General features: G+C 48.2%; 1 pseudogene; it reads right to left on the reverse strand.

The window, feature by feature from the left end:
* Positions 1–15602: 15602 nt before the first annotated feature.
* Positions 15603–15720, reverse strand: LOC124728248 (annotated as a pseudogene).
* Between the last annotated feature and the right edge of the window lie 5718 nt (positions 15721–21438).

Consider the following 21438-nt stretch of genomic DNA (forward strand, 5'->3'; position numbering starts at 1 on the left):
ACTTCTGAGGTCATCAGTCCCCTAGAACTTAGAACTACTTAAACCCAACTAACCTAAGGACATCACACACATCCATGGCCGAGGCAGGATTCGAACCTGCGACCGTAGCGGTCGCGCGGTTCCAGACTGTAGCGCCTAGAACCGCTCGGCCACCCCAGCCGGCTCTGATGTAGGTGTTTCAGATACTGTTCAGGCATTCAGTGAGTAACGCACCACATTTTTTTTTCCGAAAGCGCGCTGGTTTTATCCATCATTCCGAATCACCATATTATTCCCCACTCTTCCGGCTGCAAAACCGTGTATTTCAACATAATCTCTGTTCAATGAGACGGCCGTAAGCCGCTTTACTGGGAGGGACTGTATGGCCGCATGGTACCATTCTACTGGTCAACGACGAAGCCAACAACTTCATCAGTAACCTCTACACCATTTACGTCCGCGTAGCGGATCCTTCATTGGGCCAAACAGATGAAAGTCGGAAGGTGCGACATCCGAGCTGTAGGTTGGACGAGGGAGAACACTCCAATGAAGTTTTGCGAGCTGCCCTCTAGTGCGCAGATTCATGAGAGGCCCTGCGTTGTCATGGAGAAAGAAAAGTTCGTTTGAATTTTTGTGGCGACGAGCACCCTGAAGTCGTTTCTTCATTTTCCTGAGGGCGGAACAATGCATTACAGCGTGGACAATTGCACATTGAGGGACGGCGTGAAACAGAATAACTCCTTCGAAGTTCCAGTAAACTGTCGCCATCACTTTACCGGCTGAGGGTGCAGCTTTGAAGTTTTTCTTCAGAAGAGAGGTAGTGTGGCGCCACTCCATGGATTGGCGTTTGGTTTCCGGTTCGAAGTGATGACCCGATGTTTCATCGACTGTGATTATGTTGTACAAAAAATTGTCGCGATCGACCTCGTAACGTGCAAGCAAGTCCGCACAGATGGTCCTTCGTTGCTCTTTATGGTCTGCTGGCAGCGGGAAACCCTGTGGTCACACACTTCTGTGTACCTCCAACTGATGGTCGTGTGTATCAGTACTAGCAACAGAGACGCGCAGTTGAGCAGAGAGATGTTTGATTGTGATCCGTCGATCACATCGAATGAGAGTGTCCGCACTTTCCAACACTGCAGGGGTCACACCTGTGTGCGGGCGTCCGGCAAGCGAGAAATCGGACAGGTTTGCGTGGTCTTGTTGGGATGATGACAGACGCCTAGCCCAACGACTCTTCGCGCTTTTGTTCACTACCACGTCGCCGTAGATATTCTGCAGGCGGTTATGAATATCTGTGATGCTCTGGCTCTCCGCCATAAGGAGCTCAATGACAGCTGCTTGGAATGGACCGCCTATACAGACGCCATTTTGAAGGCTACATATAGCACCGCTCCCTACCGGAATTTCATAACTCTATAGGGGCTGAATCGGGAAAATTCCACGATGCCTACAACAAATTCTCCGTTTTTTTCAACCGGAAGTAGCCGAGAAAAAAGTTTTGCATTACTTACTGAAGGACCCTCGTAGAACATACTTACACACTACGTGTGTAAGTATTGTCTGTATGATGTAACAGGGCTCTATCCACAAATCAGCGGTATAGCTCACAAAAACTGGTGTCCTCTGATAAGGCGTACGATATCTGCGACGGCAACAACTGCTCCCCATCTACGTAATGAGACTATTCTGTTTCTGGGTGATATTGAGGCAGATAACAAGCTACGTGATCTCCATCTTCGGACGTATGTGTTGACTACCTGGGTTACGAGGGAAACGGACACTGTAACTCTCAAATTTACATGCAATGTTAACAATTTCCTCCTTTCCAGAAATACTTGTTTCGCTATTGCTAGTGTGCAATTTATATCCTCCCTACTCTGGCCGTCTTCAGTTACTTTACTGCCCAAACCCCAAGAACCGTCTAGTACTTTACTGTCTCATTTCCATGTCTATTTCCCTCAGCACTGCCTGATTTAAAGCACTGCCTGATTTAATTCGACTACATTCCATTACCCTTGTTTTGATTTTGCTGAAGTTCATCTCATATCCTCCTTTCAAGGTTGTCCATTCCGTCGAACTGCTCTTCCAAGACCTTTGCTGTCTCTGACAGATTTACAATGTCGAAGCAAACCTCAAAGTTCCGCTCCTTGAACTTTAATTCCGTCTCCACATTTTTCCTTTTTTTTCTTTACTGCTTGCTCGATGTACAGATTGAGTAAAACCGTTATTGATGCAATGAAGGTCGATATGTCTTATTAAAGAACGGAGCACCACGATTCTGCCTGCGTGCTGATATTAACTGAAGACCTAACATTCTAAACGTGCTAAGGTCCAAAAGTACTGTTTTGAGATAACAAACAAACAATGGCGAACGAGATAAGAAATTGGTACACACATTTTTATAGTATTACGTATTTATTACTATCCAGAGCGTATAAACTGTGTATCAAGTCCAGAAAAAATTGTACTGAACTGCCCAGAAAAAGGAAATTACGAAATTGAGAGCAGAAGATGTTTACACATTACCTTATTCAGACTAAATGGGCTTAGTCCAAAAGAGATGTCGAGCTATAAAGGCTCTCACAACATACCTAAATATAAACGTTTTACGACATGTGAACAATACGAAACTGAAATCATCAGTTCGAAGAATCATCACACAAAACAGAGAAAAACAGCCGATGGTTATATAGGCTTCTGACAGGTGATAAATTTAATGTGACCGGACAGTGTGAGACCAACTTCATAGCACCCAGCTAAGCAGGTCTCTGGATACTCGTAGCACCATCTAGTCACTACGACAACCTAGTATCAGCTGCCTACAGTATATGTCATAATACGATCTTCAGTACAACGAAACGTAAATGAGACAGTCTCTCAGAACAAAACAACAAGACGAAGTTCTTTGTACAAATGAAGCTAGCTAATCATAAGACCACTTTCCTTACTTCAAACACATTAATCAGCGACGCTCATGGCGTGGAATTAGCAAAACCAACACAGTTTTCGCCTTTAGAGAACACATTCGCACACCCAGCGTGCCACGGCAACAAACATAATAGGTCGTACTATAACCTTAACCAAAGGCTCACTCCTGCACAGCACACTATTTTGGATCACTTAACCACCAGGATTCAGCTGCTGGTTATCAAAGCATGCAGGCAGTGTTCCTGCTGAAATGCAGAAGCCCTCTCTCCGCCACCACTGAATGGTCCTCCTCTGGCCCAGGCAACAGACACCAACTGCTACATTAGGTTTCTTGTGTCCACACAGTGGCCACACCCCACGCTTCCAATACCCATCTACCAGAGGCAGTCGATGAAAACCGAATACCTGCCGCAGCGGGATCATGGAATGGTTCCATTCAAAAGTAATCAGCAAGTGCATTAAACATTTATCCCACTGGGGCATGGGACGATCAATTCCTGTTTCATATAACGCGGCTGGTCGCTGATGGATCCACAATCGCACCACTCTTGCATTACTCGTCGGACTCTAACCAACGTCCATGCATGTCTTTCTTCAGGTCGCCAAAGATGTGAAAATCGCACAGTGAAATATGTGGTCTGTACGGTGGATGTTGCAATGTTTCCCAACCAAATCGCTGAAGTTTAGTCTTCGGCGGGTTGGCAGTGTGGGGATGGGCGTTATCGGAGCAACAGGACGATTCCGTCCGACAGCTTTCCTGAGCATACTGACTTTATAGCGCGTCGCAGTTTCTGCATAGTGTCTTCATAGCGCTGCGCACTGATTGTGGCGCCCCACTCGTGGAACTCGACTTGCAGAGGGCCACACTCCACTCACAGAAGAAGATGGAGCTTATATGAACAGTTTTGGCTTTGTTTGGCAGGGGAGATGTGGGCCCCCGAGCTGTCCGAATTCTGTCGAGTGGAATCATCCTAGCCGGCCGCGGTGGTCTCGCGGTTCTAGGCGCGCAGTCCGGAACCGCGCGACTGCTACGGTCGCAGGTTCGCATCCTGCCTCGGGCATGGATGTGTGTGCTGTCCTTAGGTTAGTCAGGTTTAAGTAGTTCTAAGTTCTAGGGGACTGATGACCACAGCTGTTAAGTCCCATAGGGCTCAGAGCCATTTTGCAATCATCCTACTGCACGATAAGGCCCTGCCCCACACTGCCAACAGGACGAAGACTACGCTTCACCGATCTGGTTGGGAAGCACTGCAATATCCACCGTAGAGCCTGGATCTTTCACCGTGTGATTTTCACATCTTTGACGACCTGGAGAAAGACATGTGTGGACGTCGGTTTCAGTCGGACGAGGAAGCGAAAGAGTGGGTGCAGTTGTGGAGCCGTCTGCCGCGTTCTGCGAAACAGGTTCAAAATGGCTCTGAGCACTATGGGACTTAACTTCTGAGGTCATCAGCCCCCTAGAACTTAGAACTACTTAAACCTAACTAACCTAAGGACATCACACACATCCATCTCCGAGGCGGGATTCGAACCTGCGACCGTAGCGGTCGCGCGGTCCCAGACTGTAGAGCCTAGATCCGCTCGGCCACCCAGGCCGGCGGAGTGCCAAACAGGAATTGGTCGACTTGTCTCCCAGTGAGATAAATTTCTTAACGCGCCTGGTGATCAGTTTTGAATGGAACCATCCCATGGTCCCATCGCGGCATGTGTTCGGTTTTCGTTTGATTGGCGCTTATACTGTAAACAGCTTCTCGTTGTACCACCTTGTAGAGGGCTACCTACTCTTCACTGTGCACCAAGTGACTTGCATTCCTCTGTCGCTGCTTCAGTACTTAATCCCGCAGCTGCAACTGTTGCGACTGCGACAGATTCGGCCTGCTACGCTGATTTTCGGCGAGCCGACCAACTGGCCAATTTCTTTGAACATATTCTCAGTTCGAATATAATAAACTTTCTTGAGACTCAGAGGCTTATGTCCACCAGTCACCATGGTTTTAGAAAGCATCGCTCGTGCGAAACTAAGCGTGCCCTTTTCTCACATGATATACGAGAATTATGGATGAAGGCAACAGACAGATTCAGTATTTTCAGATTTCCGGAAAGCATTTGACATTGTGCCCCACTGCAGGCTGCTAACGCAGGTACGAACAAATGGAATAAGTTCGCAGATATGTGAGTGGCTTGAAGACTTCTTAAGTACCAGACCCCAGGAAGTTGTGCTCGACGGCGAGTGTTCGTCAGGGGTGCCCCAGGAACGTGTGATAGGACCGCTGTTGTTCTCAGTATACATACATGATTCGGCGGACGGGGTGGGCATCAATCTGCGTTTGTTTTCTGATGATGCCGTGGTGTAAAGTAAGGTGTCGAAGTAGAGTGCCTGTAGGAGGACACGAGAAGACTTAGACGAAATTTCCAGTTGGTCTGACGAATGGCGGCTAGCCCTAGACGTGGAAAAATGTAAGTTAATGCGGATGAGTAGGAAGATCAGACCTGTAATTTTCGGGTACAGTATTACTAATGTCCTGCTTGACACAGTCAAGTCGTTTAAATATTTGGGCATAACGTTACAAAGTGATATGAGGTGGAACGAGCATGTGAGAACCATGTTTGTTGGAAGAATTTTAGGAAAGTGTGGTTCATCTGTAAAGGAGACCGCATATAGGTCGCTGGTGCGACCTGTTCTTGAGTACTCCTCGAGTGTTTGGGATCCTCACCAGGTCGGATTGCAGGAGGACATCGAAACAATTCAGAGGCTGCCTGTTAGATTTGTTACCGGTAGGTTCGAACCACGCATAAGCGTTATGGAGATGTTTCAGAAACTCAAATGGGAATCCCTGGATGGAAGGCGACGTTGTTTTCCTGAAACACTTTTGAGAAAATTTAGAGAATCGGCATTTGAAGCTCGCTGACGAACGATTTTTCTGCCGCCAACAAACATTACGCGTAAGTACCACGAAGATAACATACGAGAAATTAAGGTTCGTACAGAGACGTTTTTCCCTCGCTCTATTTGCCAGGGGAACAGGAGAGGAAATGTGGTGTCACCGCCAGACACCACACTTGCCAGGTGGTAGTCTTTAAATCGGCCGCGGTCCATTAGTATACGCCGAACCCGCGTGTCGCCACTGTCAGTGATCGCAGACCGAGCGCCACCACACGGCAAGTCTAGAGAGACGTACTAGCACTCGCCCCAGTTGTACAGCCGACTTTGCAAGGAACGGTTCACTGACAAATACGCTCTCATTTGCCGAGACGATAGTTAGCATAGCCTTCAGCTACATTTGCTACGACCTAGCAAGGCGCCGTATTCAATTGATATTGAGATTCTATTGATGTATCATCAAGAGCAATGTTCTACAAATGTGGATTAAAGTTAAGTATTCCAGAAGCTACGTACTTTTCTTTATAGCATTCATTACGTATCCTGTTTCAGACCTCACGCCAGCCTGCGTGAGTTTAAGCGCGTGCCTTTCGCCTTCCTCTCATTGTGTCTAGGCTGTCTTGTCTAGACACAACAGGAAATGACAAGCAGTGGTACAGGTACCCTCTGCTATGCACCGTACGGTGGCTTGCAGGAGAGGAAATGACAATCAGTGGTACAGGTACCCTCTGCTATGCACCGTACGGTGGCTTGCGCATGTGGCTGTAGATGTACTGGCCCAGTGCCTCACCACGACCCGCAAGCCGCAGGTAGCGCGGCTTTCGTCGGAGGCCCGTGTTGTTGTCTCCACTCCTCCTGCTCCTCCTTTCTTCTTGTTCTTCTTCTTTTGCTACTGCCTTTATCCCGCATTGTGCGCAGGGTCGGCCGGGTTAAGAATGGACCTGGCATGGTTAATTTTAAGGGGTGGCCGGATGCCCTTCCTGCCGCCACCCCATACCCCCTGGAACGGAATTAGTGTACCCCAGCTGTCTCCGTCTAGTGTAAATCGTGAATTAATGTGAATGTGTTTCAAATGTCAGCGAGTCGTGTAACTGAGGCAGGCGGGACGTGGGGGCCAGCCCGGTATTCACCTAGTAGGATGTGGAAAACCGCCTAAAACCACATCCAGGCTGGCCAGCACACCGGTCGTCGTCAATAAGCCGCCGGGCAGATTCGATCCGGGGCCGGCGCCCCTACCCAAGTCCCGGAAGCAGCGCGTTAGTACTCCCGGCTACCCTGACGGGTGCTCCACCTGCTCCTCCGTCCACGCCTAAAAGCGTAGCCCGCACCAGCGATCTCGGCCGCCGGCGGTGGTCGGCGACGTCGCGCGCTGGCCGCCTGCGACGCCACAAGCTTCCAGACCGCTGCATTCCGGGAATGCACCGACGTTGACAGCGGAGCAGATGACTGTCTCCCCTCCGTCTCGCGCCGACGCATCAAAGCTCCGAGCCGCGCTACAAACGCCATCGACCGCACCCCCGCGGCTCAGCAATAACTCGATAGCTGAGCTGACGCGTACGGCTCGGCAGGGCAGGAAAGATGTGCCGCGAATTACAAACTAGAGGCAGAAATTCTATGAGCGAACAATACCTGTATTCAACTATGAGGGTTGTTCCGAGAGTAATGCCTCCTATTTGTATTCATGAAAACTACAGGAGATACATAAATCACGACACCACAGCTACACTGAAGAGCCAAAGAAACTGGTACACCTGCTAAATATCGTCTACGGCTCCGCGAGCATGCATAAGTGCCGCAACACAACGTGGCATGGACTCGATTAATATCTGCAGTAGTGCTGGTGAGAACTGACACCATGATTCCTGCAGGACTCTACATAAATCCGTGAGAGTACGACGGAGTGGAGATCTCTTCTGAACAGCACGTTGCAAGGAATCCCACATATGCTGACAGTGTTCATATTTGGGTAGTTTTGCGGCCAGCGGAAGCGTTTAAACTCAGAAGAGAGTTCCTGGAGCCACTGTGTAGCAGTTCTGGACGTGTGGGATGTCGCATTGTCCTGCTGGAATTGCCTAAGACCCTCGGAAAGCATTATGGACATGAAAGGTTACTTACGTATGTTCCACCTGTCAGAGTTGTGTGTAGGGTATTAGGGAACTTATATGACTCCAAATGCCCACGGCCCACACCATTACAGAGCCTCCACCAGTTTGAACAGTCCACGGTGTATGAATTCATAAGGCTGTCTCTATACTCGTACATGTCCATCCCCGAGACGCAATTTGAAACTAGACCAGCTGGAATTGCTCAAGTCCGTCGGAATGCACAATGGACGTGAATGGACGCAGGTGATCAGTCACGATGCTTACATGCGTGTCACCTATCAGAATCGTATCTGAACGTATCAGGGTTCCCATATCACTCCAACTCCACACGCCCCACACCATGACAGAACCTCCACCAGCTTGAACAGTCCCCTACTGACATGCAGGGTCCATGCATTCATGAGGGTTGTCTCCATACCCATATACATCCATCCGATACAATTTGAAACTAGTGTGCAGGACAGCCAGACTGGAAGGCGGTGGGCGGGAATAAATCATTAGAACCATTAGGACAGTTTTAGGTAAAAGACCATTTATTGGCAGTAAATGCATTGAAATGAGTCACATTCTCAGGCCTAGGGAGGCGAGGGTGAGCCAGAGTGTAGTCAGGGGCGAAACGTATTCGCATAGCTAAGGAAAAACAGTGTCTGCCATTCGGACACGTCCGACTGGTGTGGCAGCTACTGAAAAAACGAAGTCCGCAATGCCACAGCACTGCCCGCGGGGGCGTCATGGTAATATCCATACCGTGGCCTGCTCAGCGCCGCATAGATGGCGTTACTTTTTTAGCACACGAGGGAGGTGCGTGATCGAGATTGCCTACCCTGGTGCTGACTTGCTGTTGCCGGACCGTGGGACGAGAAAATTACAGGCAGCCGACGCTGCCGGCTAAGGCTTGACCGTAACAAGCGAATAAAGTAACTATTGAAAGCACATAAAAATAAAGTAAAATCCCCTACTATCTGGCTCAACCTTAGATGAGACTCGTCCGACCAGGCAACGTGTTTCTAGTCATCAACAGTCTGTGTCGACGGCCCCTGCGAGGTGTAAAGCTTTACGTTGTGCAGTCATCGAGGTTACACGAGTGGGCCTTCAGCTCCGAAAGTCCATATCGGTGATGTTTCGTCGAATGGTTCTCACTCTGGCACTTGCTGATGGCCCAGAACTGAAATGTGCAGCAGTTTGCGGAAGTGTTACACTTCTGTCACGTTGAACGATTCTATTCAGTCGTCGTTGGTCCCGTTCTTGCAGGATATTTTTCCGGCTGCAGCGATGTCGGAGATTTGATGTTTTACCGGATTCCTGATATTCAGGGAACACTCGTGACATGGTCATGCACTACCTCGCTACCTCGGAGATTCTGTGACCCATCTCTCGTGCACCGAGTATAACACCATATTCAAACTCACTTAAATCTTGATAACTTGCCATTGTGTCTGTAGTAACCGATCTAACAACTGCGGCAGACACTTCTTGTCTTATATACGCGTTGCCCACCGCAGCGCCGTAGTCAGTCTGTTTACATATCTCTGTATTTGAATACGCTTACCTGTACCAGCTTCTTTGGCGCTCCAGTGTGTGTATAGCAATACTTCACATACAGATCATTTTTCGACACAGTCACCACCATTCGTTATACACTTTTGCCAACGATGAACCAGTGCGAGCGCGCCTCGCTTATAAAAATCAGAACCACTGAGGCTAACCACTTTCTTATAGCTTTCACAAAAGCATCCGAGTCTTGGAAATGTTCGCCACGAAGCTCATCTCCCAGATAGAAATCTGAAGGCGCTAAATCGGCACTGTGCGCTGGACGTGGTAAGACAGTCCAGCCGAATTTTGCTGTGAGTTGCATCGTGAAAAAACTGTTGTGGCGCCTGGCGCTATCATATTGCAGGTGAAAATCGGTTTTCTTCTCTGACCTTACCCTGGGAATTCGGGCTTTCAGCTTCGTCAGTGTTGTCTTGTAGCGTACTGAATGGACAGATCAGCCGGCCTTTGTGACCGAGCGGTTCTAGGCGCTTCAGTTCGGAACCGCGCTGCTGCTACGGTTGCAGGCTCGAATCCTGCTTCGGGTTAGTTAGGTTTAAGTAGTTCTAAGTCTAGGGGACGGATGACCACAGATGTTACATCCCATAGTGCGTAGAGCCATTTGAACGATTTGTATTGACAGTTCCTCCAGGCTCCAGGACATCCAAAAGAACCACACCCTGGCTATCCCGAAACGCTGTGCACATCACTTTGCCTGCAGACGGCCGTGTCTTGAATTTCTCCTTTGATGGAGACTTCGCATGTCCCCATTCCATGGACTGTTGTTTGGGTTCCGGCTCGAAATCGTGACACCACACCTCATCTTCGGTAACGGTTCTACTCAGAAAATTGTCATCTTCAGCTTCATATTGGCCCGGCACGTCCCTACAAATTTCCACTCGATGAGTTTCTTGTTCATCTTTAAGCATCTGCGGGACCCATCTCGCACAGAATTTGCGATAACCAAGATGTTCCAAAACTGTTTCGAAGACGCTGCAGCCCACATTCAGCTTTGCACACAATTCTCTGGTAGTTATCCGCCGATCAGCACGTTTGAGTTGATCAAGACGCTCTTCATCGCGAGGGATGACAGCTGTGCAGGATCGACCGGGCCGTGGCCTGCCATGCACACCCTTTTCACCACCTTGAAAATGACGTTCACACCGGCTAACGTTGTTCATGTCTATTGTATCGCAAGCGTCGATGGATTTCAAAAAAATGGTTCAAATGGCTCTGAGCACTATGGGACTCAACTGCTGTGGTCATAAGTCCCCTAGAACTTAGAACTACTTAAACCTAACTAACCTAAGGACATCACACACATCCATGCCCGAGGCAGGATTCGAACCTGCGACCGTAGCGGTCGTGCGGTTCCACACTGTAGCACCTTTAACCGCTCGGCCACTCCGGCCGGCGATGGATTTCAATCAGCGCAGTTTCTTCAGCAGTGAGAAATTTTATCATACGTCGTTGTTTTATACGCGCGTTCATACCAGACTCTATTTTGGAACACTCCTTTGCTGGTTCCAACTGCCGTAGAACAACGGTACCAATTGTAAACGAAAGATGAAGGTTCAAGCATTAGCACGACACCAACGACATCTGGCGCTGACATCCAAAGTCACAAAAAAAAGGAGGCATTAATGGCGGAACGACCCTCGTATTTATACAGTGTGGAGCAAATAAAAGTGGCTCAGACAATTGGATACGACTGGACGTGAATGTATGCATATAACCACATCCCCTGACGCGCACATCACGCGTACACCCGCCGCATGATGCACTAGGGTTCAGATAAGAGTGCGGGCTGTGTCAGCGTGAGTGTAGCAGTACAAAGGGGACAGTCGTACTCACAGCGAAGCAAAGGGTGTTCGTTTTGGAAACTCACGTGACACTGCCCGCATCTCGTGGTCGTGCGGTAGCGTTCTCGCTTCCCACGCCCGGGTTCCCGGGTTCGATTCCCGGCGGGGTCAGGGATTTTCTCTGCCTCGTGATGGCTGGGTGTTGTGTGCTGTCCTTAGGTTAGTTAGGTTTAATTAGTTCTAAGTTCTAGGCGACTGATGACCTCAGCAGTTGAGTCGCATAGTGCTCAGAGCCATTTGAACCATTTTGAACTCACGTGACAACAAAATCCAGGAAACCTTGTGATCAGTTTAGCGGTGTCGAAGTAACTGCTAAGAGTTCCACGCAACGCTTAGTCTGAAAATGGCGTCTGACAGAATCTGTTTTGAATAAGTCGAAAACCACTCCGGAACGCTCCCGTACACCATAAAATGTGGCTTCAGTTAGCCAGAAAATGCTTCAAAGTCCTACCAAATCAATACGACGCCTGTCGCGAGAGACCAGAATATCACGTCGATCATGCGACGAATACTCCACCTGGACTTGCACATGCTTCTTACCGAGTGTCTGTTCTTCATGTATTAAAACCAGCAGATGCTCGCCAGCGCCACCAGTTTTGTGAGTAGCTGTTCGCTGGGATAACAGTGAACGCCTTGGACATGCATCTGTTCTTTATGTGTGATGAAGCCTGATTTCACCTGAGCAGTTACATCACCTCACAGAATAACGGGTTCTGGGCATCAACGAATCCGCGTAACTTCGTAGAAACACCACTGCATGATCAGACGCTAAATTCGGCTCGTGACAATGCCAACATTTTGAAACCGTTTGGGCCATCACTAACGGAGGAGGGAAATACCTACAGTTACTTCCAACAGGACGGAGCAACTGCCCATGCAGCCGGCCGAACCTTGGAGCACGTTTACCCAATCTTCACGCCTGACAGTGGTGTCAGCAGAGATCAGGCTGATTACCCTAGCTAGCCAACTGGGTAATTTATCTGTCAATATGCGGTTACTTTGTGTGGGAAGCCCTGAAGTCTAAAGCGTATCTCAACAACCCTCCTAGTCTTCAAGAACTGCTGCAGAACATTTCGTATGAAGTTACAAAGGCAAAACTGTAGTGGCTCGCCCACTATGCAGTAGAAACATTGTTGTTTGGTCGTCTACTCGGAATCAAATGGGCTGAATCTGGAGCGGCGCTCGTAGAGCTGCACAGCGCCGGCTAGAGGGCACTGTCGTCAGTGTCGGTGTCGTAGTGCCAACCTAGTAGAGCGCACCTACGTTATGGCATCGTAGCTATCGGTACCACAAGAAGGACCGTAGCTTTAATTACTTTCGATGGCAACAATACTTCAGTAAAGATGAGAATGGAGGAAAGTAAAATGTTGTACGTATTTCGGTAACAACAATAATTTCGTGGGAGAGAGTGGCCTGGCACAAGTCTTTCCTTTGGATGTCTCTCCAGCGACTTGCACGTCCGTAAGGTACCTCAGAGAGGAAAGCAAGCCTACAGTTTGATACTGAATCCAAACCACATGTCGGGCTTGGTGACTGTCCACTCCGGCCAGGGTGGCGAGCGGTTCTAGCGCTACAGTCTGGAACCGCGCGACCGCTACAGTCGATGGTTCGAATCCTGCCTCGGGCATGGATGTGTCTGATGTCCTTAGGTTAGTTAGGTCTAAGTAGTTCTTAGTTCTAGGGGACTCATGACCTCAGCAGTTAAGTCTCATAGTGCTCAGAGCCATTTGAACCATTTGACTCTCCACACAGTCGGAAACTGAAGGCTGAATGGCATTCGAAGCCGCGACCTCACGGTTTCCAGGCATCCACTTCACCACTGAACCGCCAGGCCCGCTTCTATTTACATAACACAGATGAGCAAATGGCTCAAATGACTCTAAGCACTATGGGACTTAACATCTGAAGTCATCAGTCCCCTAGACTACTTAAACCTAACTAACCTAAGGACATCACACACATCTATGCCCGAGGCAGAATTCGAACCTGCGACCATAGCAGCAGCACGGTTCCGGACTGAAGCGCGTAGAGCCGCTAGGCCACAGCGGTCGACACAGATGAACAGGTTTTCAAGGGGCTGATACATGATTTCGATGTAACACATATTTATAATTTTAAATTTGTCTCGTAGAAAGTGACACTGTCTACTAAACTACACTTTCTACCTTATTCCTTTGGTTTTTGAGAAGTTCTTGGTGCAGCACAGATTCAGACTTACTTTTCTATCGTCGATTCTTCGTATACACGATTATTTACTTTTGTGGCACTCCAGCGGTAAATTAATGAATTTGAACGTCTCTGTTCGTCGAATTACTTGATGTACTAGCATAGCCTGTTAATGCGATCATGTGCAAGATCACTATCTGTAGTTTAGAAGTTATATGATAGACATGTTTGTGTATAAGCTGCGGCTGTCGAACTGCACATTCCCTGCGGCACTGTACCCGCTCACGAAGGAGCCTCCTCCATTACGCTGACATCACCCCTACGACGCCGTCTGTGCTGGTAAAGGCCAGCTTATTTAGTGCGCATTCTAGTGGTGGGCAGTTGCAGGGAGGTTGGTGAGCGACTGAATAGCAGCGATGGCGACGGTGTTGGCACCTTCATGTCTCAGTCCACTGGGATGGGAGGGCCACAGTACTATTGCACCAGTATGTGGAGGAGGTGCCAGAGTTTGTACGTGCGGCCACCTCAAATCAGGAGTAACTAATGAGGTATCTTGAATCATTCATGATTCCAACAGAACAGTTCTGTGTCTAAATGCTCTTCTCCCAGCCTCCTACCAAACAGAGTTCTGACCTAAGTGTGCCCCTGCACTAGCTCTTGTTTTGCAGCCTTACTCTAATTGAATATTCTGTTGTATGTTCCCTAGCCAACAATAGAGTGTGGATGGGCCAGGTGGAATTGCATACTCGTGGCTTACACAACATCTTCTTGGTGCCCCTTCATACACTATATGATCAAAAGTATCCGGACACCTGACTGAAAATGACTTCCAAGTTCGTGGCGCCCTCCATCGGTAGTACTGGAAATCAGTATGAGCCCGCCCTTAACCTTGATGACAGCTTCCACTCTCGCAGGCATACGTTCAATCAGGTGCTGGAAGGTTTCTTGGGGAATGGCAGCCCATTCTTCACGGAATGCTGCGGTGAGGAGAGGTATCGATGTCGGTCGGTGAGGTCTGGCACAAAGTCGGCGTTCCAAAACATCCCAAAGATGTTCTATACGATTCAGTTCAGGACTCTGTGTAGGCCACTCCTTTACAGGGAGGGATGCTATTGTCGAGTAACCACTCCGCCACAGGCCGTGCATTATGAACAGGTGCTCGATCGTGTTGGAAGATGCAGTCGCCATCTCTGAATTGCTCTTCAACAGTGGGGAGGAAGAAGGTGCTTAAAACATGCCCCCTCCGTGATAAACACGACCACACCATAACACCAGCGCCTCCGAATTTTACTTTTGGCGCTACACACGCTGGCAAATGACGTTAACCGAGCATTCGCCACACCCACACCCTGCCGTCGGATCACCACATTGTGTACCGTGATTCATCACTCCACACAACGTTTTTCAACTGCTCAGTCGCTCCTTACACCGAGCGAGGCGTCATTTGGCATTTATCTGCGCGATGTGTGGCTTATGAGCAGCCGCTCGACGATGAAATCCAAGTTTTCTCGCTCCCGGCAGTGGATCCTAAGTGGAATTTCTGGGTGATGGTCCGGATAGATGTCTGCCTATTACACATTACGACCCTCTCCAACTGTCGGCGGTTTCTGTCAGTCAACAGACGAGGTCAGTCGGTACGGTTTTCTACTGTACGTGTCCCCTCACGTTTCGACTTTATTATCACATCGGAAACAGTGGACCTAGGAATGTTTAGGAGTGTGGAAATCTCGCGTACAGACGTATGACATAAGTGACACCCGATCGCCCTACCACGTTGGATGTCCGTGAGTTCCGCGGAGCGCCCCATTCTGCTCTCTCACGATGTCTAATGACTGCTGAGGTCGCTGACTCCTGGCAGTAGGTGGCAGTATAATGAACCTAATATGAAAAAGATACTGGAGATGGTACATATTAATGCACCAATGACCACTATATCTATACTTACACTCCTTAAAGCTCCGTCGTCAGGCCACAAGTGGCCCATCGGGACCATCCGATCGCCGTATCCTCAGGTGAGGATGTGCATAGGAAGGGTGTGTGGTCAGAACACCGCTATCCCGGTCGTTATGATGGTTTTCTGTGACCGGTGACGCTACTATTCGGTCGAGCAGCTCCTCAGTTGGCATCAAGAGGCTGAGTGCACCCCGGAGGCAACAGCGAATGGTGGCCGGGATGGTCACCCATCCAAGTGCCGGCCACGCCCGACAGCGCTTAACTTCGGTGATCTGACGGGAACCGATGTATCCGCTGTGGCAAGGCCGTTGCCACCTACACTCCTAACACCCTGTATATCTTGAGAAGCGTAACTCACCATGCGTAAGTTACTCAGACTGTATTCGTCCATTGTCTGAGAATGATAGTACACTCCTGGAAATGGAAAAAAGAACACATTGACACCGGTGTGTCAGACCCACCATACTTTCTCCGCACAGCGAGAGGGCTGTACAAGCAATGATCACACTCACGGCACAGCGGACACACCAGGAACCGCGGTGTTGGCCGTCGAATGGCGCTAGCTGTGCAGCATTTGTGCACCGCCGCCGTCAGTGTCAGCCAGTTTGCCGTGGCATACGGAGCTCCATCGCAGTCTTTAACACTGGTAGCATGCCGCGACAGCGTGGACGTGAACCGTATGTGCAGTTGACGGACTTTGAGCGAGGGCGTATAGTGGGCATGCGGGAGGCCGGGTGGACGTACCGCCGAATTGCTCAACACGTGGGGCGTGAGGTCTCCACAGTACATCGATGTTGTCGCCAGTGGTCGGCGGAAGGTGCACGTGCCCGTCGACCTGGGACCGGACCGCAGCGACGCACGGATGCACGCCAAGACCGTAGGATCCTACGCAGTGCCGTAGGGGACCGCACCGCCACTTCCCAGCAAATTAGGGACACTGTTGCTCCTGGGGTATCGGCGAGGACCATTCGCAACCGTCTCCATGAAGCTGGGCTACGGTCCCGCACACCGTTAGGCCGTCTTCCGCTCACGCCCCAACATCGTGCAGCACGCCTCCAGTGGTGTCGCGACAGGCGTGAATGGAGGGACGAATGGAGACGTGTCGTCTTCAGCGATGAGAGTCGCTTCTGCCTTGGTGCCAATGATGGTCGTATGCGTGTTTGGCGCCGTGCAGGTGAGCGCCACAATCAGGACTGCATACGACCGAGGCACACAGGGCCATCACCCGGCATCATGGTGTGGGGAGCGATCTCCTACACTGGCCGTACACCACTGGTGATCGTCGAGGGGACACTGAATAGTGCACGGTACATCCAAACCGTCATCGAACCCATCGTTCTACCATTCCTAGACCGGCAAGGGACCTTGCTGTTCCAACAGGACAATGCACGTCCGCATGTATCCCGTGCCACCCAACGTGCTCTAGAAGGTGTAAGTCAACTACCCTGGCCAGCAAGATCTCCGGATCTGTCCCCCATTGAGCATGTTTGGGACTGGATGAAGCGTCGTCTCACGCGGTCTGCACGTCCAGCACGAACGCTGGTCCAACTGAGGCGCCAGGTGGAAATGGCATGGCAAGCCGTTCCACAGGACTACATCCAGCATCTCTACGATCGTCTCCATGGGAGAATAGCAGCCTGCATTGCTGCGAAAGGTGGATATACACTGTAGTAGTGCCGACATTGTGCATGCTCTGTTGCCTGTGTCTATGTGCCTGTGGTTCTGTCAGTGTGATCATGTGATGTATCTGACCCCAGGAATGTGTCAATAAAGTTTCCCCTTCCTGGGACAATGAATTCACGGTGTTCTTATTTCAATTTCCAGGAGTGTAGATGCCTTGTAAGTATTACTTTTTTACTAACAAATCTGTTTTTCGGCTTCTTTTGGCATCAACAGCAGGCACTGAATGTCACAACCAGCAGATAAAAATAAAGTGTTGCCTCACAGAGGGATTCAACACGAGTACAGAGTCCTAACAAAGAGAAGCATAACGTTACAAAGAAATAAGAAGCAGATCCTTATATTTTAAAAATGCTGTACTCTTAAAAAGTAATTCATTAGTTTGTAACAAAATACTTTTAAACATCTGTAATATCTCGGCGTTCGCCTCGTGTGTTTCGATGTTAACTGCAATTCTGATTTAATTACACGAATAATGTGGTTTTAATTTTGTGGATAGTTAATTTGTATGCAGTTAATGTTCAATTAATTCTTTGAGCTGGACGTCAGTGTAATTACTACAAGGAAGTAAAATTGCGTTAGGAAACGGATACCGTACTGAGAGATAGAGAGATGATAAGAGTGTGATGCGAAATTGTGGGGTATGATGTTATCAGACATTAATGTTGGTAAGTATAGTTATTAACTGGCAATCAAATACACTGTAGATCATGCACCAATCTTACAAACTGCTACTACATTTCCTGTCCTGGGTAGCTTCCATACAGTTCCACGTGAATCGCAATTGTTCTGTAGTCCATCTTGCCATCTCGTTCTTGCTCTTCCCCAGGAGAGCGTTCCCTCTTGCCTTCTTACCAACATCACTTCTGGAATAGCATATCATCTGTTATCCTTACAACGTGTCCAATCTTTCGTAGTCACTTAACCTTTGATTTTTCGTACACTATTAGGCTGAGTCTTCACAGCATATATTTCTTCATTTTTCAGTCTCATCTGTCCCTTTTCTTTTTTCAGAGGTTGAAAAATCTTTCTTGTGATCTTGCCGTCAAACACCATCAATTATTCTGCATCGCTGTCGGCGGCACCTAATGTTTACATGCGTATAAACAACAGGACGAAGTACTTATGTTCTAATTACTGTTCAAAGAACAGAAATAGTTACTATCTCCTAGTAGCGCAAAACTCTCCTTGACTGGACAACTACAAACGTTTGAAAACCCTCATGATTCACCACCGTGGCTGCAGCTGAAAATTTCTTTATGATACAACCTTTTTCGGGTCACAAACCGTCCAGCATCATAAAATATTTACAACTGTTTACAAAGCGACACAAAATCAATGACATCAAGAAATACCATATAAAGTGCCTTCTTTCTTAACAGCATAAGCTGACTGTTGATATAACATAAAGGAGAGAAGTGTCTGATATATTTGTACTGTTGATGACCTAATTTAGATTACTGTCTGAAAATAGTGATTAATTGTGGGTTTCATACTTTTTGATGCCATTGGTTTCATATCGCCTTCTAAACAGTAGTAAGTATTTTACGAGTATGATACCTGATAAAGCTACATGGACAGAAACTGGCTGTGTATCATCAGCTCTTAGTGGTAAATCATGACGTTTTTCCAATGTTTTGTGAGCTCTGGGGCACCAGCTTCTTAAAATACTGGGTATAACAGGTATAAGTACAGACATGTTTAAATATGGTTCCTCCGTATGTACACACATCAATGTGTTGGTTGTTTTTTCTCTGCCTCAAACACTCTTTCCACAAACACAGCACAAACTTTATGACCTGATGTTTTCTGCATGGTTGTACTGCACCCCTAAGTGGATTACGCCTGTCAGTATAGACTAACTGCCGGCTAGAGTGGCCGTGCGGTTCTAGGCGCTACAGTCTGGAACCGCGAGACCGCTACGGTCGCAGGTTCGAATCCTGCCTTGGGCATGGATGTGTGTGATGTCCTTAGGTTAGTTAGGTTTAAGTAGTTCTAAGTTCTAGGGGACTGATGACCTCAGAAGTTCAGTCCCATAGTGCTGAGAGCCATTTTTTATAGACTAACTGTTTTGCAGCCATGCATCTCCATTTCGAAAACTGACCTGCTGCCTGGGGAAAATAACCATTATTGGGCTGCTCTTGCCACATGTACTTGGAGGTACTAAGCAACCTAAAAACATACGACTTGTAATGGCTGCAATTATTAGCCTACAGATGGCTTAAATCCCGATGTAATGATGTTCAGTACACTGTCCACTGTCACCAGTAGTAGTATCGGGACTTATACCCATTACGCCCTGCATATTAGAGTGAAATGTGTTATGGGACTGTAAGCTCTGGTCTACAGCAGACAAAGACTAAATAAAAACAGGGGATTGCCAGCTCTCGAAACCAAGAAAGGTTTGTCGAGCATGAGCTGATGCGGGTAGAGATCGCGAAATTAGGTCAGCTCCTGCGCAGTAACGCATTTTCGTTCCGAGTGATGGCCGAATTCGTCCCTTTGTTCCGAAGTGGCGACCACCTCTGTTCACCGTCGCCCGCCATCCTGCCCTCTTCGGGCGTTCTCGTTGATATCTCTTAAACTACGTAACTCTGCACTACAGTCTTCAGATACCGCATGTGCGAGGAAAGTCCTTCACAATCAGTCATATGTGATTACATGCTATGCCATTAAATTTATGAGGACATTCCAGAAAGTAATGCCTCCGATTTTTTTATTCTCTTCTCAGTATTGAGGTATTTCGTGTCATACATATTACGCGGTCGTCTGACGCAAATTGCAGCCATCTACCGGTAGAGGGGTCTGAATTGTAGCGTGTAACATGGTAGTAGGTAATGTAACTACGCTACTGGCCATTAGAATTGCTACACCACGAAGATGACGTGCTACAGACGCGAAATTTAACCGACAGGAAGAGTATGCTGTGATAAGCAAATGATTAGCTTTTCAGAGCATTCACACAAGGTTGGCGCCGGTGGCAACATCTACAACGTACTGACATTAGGAAAGTTTCCAACCGATTTCTCATACACAAACAACAGTTGGCCGGGGTTGCCTGGTGAAACGTTGTTGTGATGCCCCATGTAAGGAGGAGAAATGTGTACCATCACGTTTCCGACTTTGATAAAGGTCGGATTGTCGTATCGCGACATTGCTGTTCGCGTTGGTCGGGATCCAATGACTGTTAGCAGAATATGGAATCTGTGGGTTCAAGAGGGTAATACGGAACTCCGTGCTGGATCCCAACGGCCTCGTATCACTAGCAGTCGAGATGACAGGCATCTTATTCTAATGGCTGTAACGGATCGTGCAGCCATGTCTCGATCCCTGAGTCAACAGATGGGGACGTTTGAAAGACAACAACCATATGCACGAGGTTGCGGTTCCGTCAAAAATAAATAAATTAATAAAAAAAATAAAAAAATAAAAAAAATCTACAGTGACGGTATCATCAAACGGATGTCTTGTTGGGAGAAATGTTTAAGTCGCCAAAGCGACTATGCTGGGAAATAAGTACATAGACGTGAAGAACAATAAAGTTGGTTTTATAATAAAGTGCGTTTTATTTTAAACGTTTTAAGAGTTTTCACGTAAAGAATTTGGAGGAATTACTTTTCAGCACGCTCTCGTATGTTGGAAGAGGCAAACTAGGAAGCGAAAATCTCATTAAAAAGCCTGTTTGAGAGAGATGAAGGAATAAAGGGAATAAAGGAAATAAAGAAGAAAAGAAGTTTTGTATCCCGCCTGGAAGGCGGCGCGTGGGTCTGCTCCTGAAAACTGAAGAGTAGGCCGAATGTAGGAAGCTAGGAGGAGCAGGACACGTGGTACTGCAATTAGGTTATAACTCTTTTACTTAACTTTGCGTACAGATGAGCACGTAGGTGCCAAGCCGTTCATCAATCAACTCTAACAGCGGCTAGAAGTTACAAAGGCAAAACTGTAGTGGCTCGCCCACTATGCAGTAGAAACATTGTTGCTTGGTCGTCTACTCGGAATCAAATGGGCTGAATCTGGAGCGGCGCTCGTAGAGCTGCACAGCGCCGGCTAGAGGGCACTGTCGTCAGTGTCGGTGTCGTAGTGCCAACCTAGTAGAGCGCACCTACGTTATGGCATCGTAGCTATCGGTGCCACAAGAATGACCGTAGCTTTAATTACTTTCGAAGGCAACAATACTTCGGTAAAGATGAGAATGGAGGAAAGTAAAATTTCGTACGTATTTCGGTAACAACAATAATTTCGTGGGAGAGAGTGGCCTGGCACAGGTCTTTCCTTTGGATGTCTCTCCAGCGACTTGCACATCCGTAAGGTACCTCAGAGAGGAAAGCAGGCCTACAGTTTGATACTAAAT

This window comes from Schistocerca piceifrons, chromosome 1, assembly GCF_021461385.2.
Source record: "Schistocerca piceifrons isolate TAMUIC-IGC-003096 chromosome 1, iqSchPice1.1, whole genome shotgun sequence".
Taxonomy (NCBI): domain Eukaryota; kingdom Metazoa; phylum Arthropoda; class Insecta; order Orthoptera; family Acrididae; genus Schistocerca; species Schistocerca piceifrons.